Genomic DNA, 643 nt, shown 5'->3' on the forward strand with positions numbered 1-643 from the left:
TAGTCCGTTAATATTAATAATTTACAGTCTATGGTAACAACACCAGTACAGACCGAACAGAGATTACAACTAGAAAGTAGTGCTGCTTGATTATGACATACATATTACTCATTATCACAATTATGTTGGTCAATATTGAAATCACGATTATTTAACACGATTACCCATTGACTTTTGGAAAAATTGTCGCATATATTGAACTTAAATAACAGTTAAAACAACAGTGAAAACACCTTGAACTGTGAATTGTCCCTTACTACTTTTCCTGTTTGAACTTTTTGAATTCCCCCTTCTGCACACAAGAGAAAATAAGAGAAAAATGTAAAATTATAATTTTGAGCCGTAATCAAAATTGCAAAAAAAAATTCAATTAATTTCAAAGCCTCACTAGAAAGTTAATCTCTTTCCCGTCTTGATGTTCCGACAAAATCAAACATGTTTGATTTTATCTTAAGTTATGGTAGTTTAACCTTTTAGCCTGTCACTAAAAACTCAATGACATTATGACAGACTGTCTTTAGATGTGAGATTGTTTCAGAATCAGAATCAGCTTTATTCGCCAGGTATGAGTATCAAAAACAACCAAAACGAACATATACACACTAACATAAACACAATATATACACATACTCTAAACAGAAAC

At 31.1% G+C, this 643-nt stretch overlaps 1 protein-coding gene across 1 annotated transcript in view; it reads right to left on the reverse strand.

Moving 5' to 3' along the window:
* Window positions 1-643, reverse strand: part of LOC116703997 (kinesin-like protein KIF2A) — a 15473-nt gene that overhangs the window by 13161 nt on the left and 1669 nt on the right. The gene's annotated exons all lie outside the window — the stretch shown is intronic.

The sequence above is a fragment of the Etheostoma spectabile genome, chromosome 16 (genome assembly GCF_008692095.1).
Source record: "Etheostoma spectabile isolate EspeVRDwgs_2016 chromosome 16, UIUC_Espe_1.0, whole genome shotgun sequence".
Taxonomy (NCBI): Eukaryota; Metazoa; Chordata; class Actinopteri; order Perciformes; family Percidae; genus Etheostoma; species Etheostoma spectabile.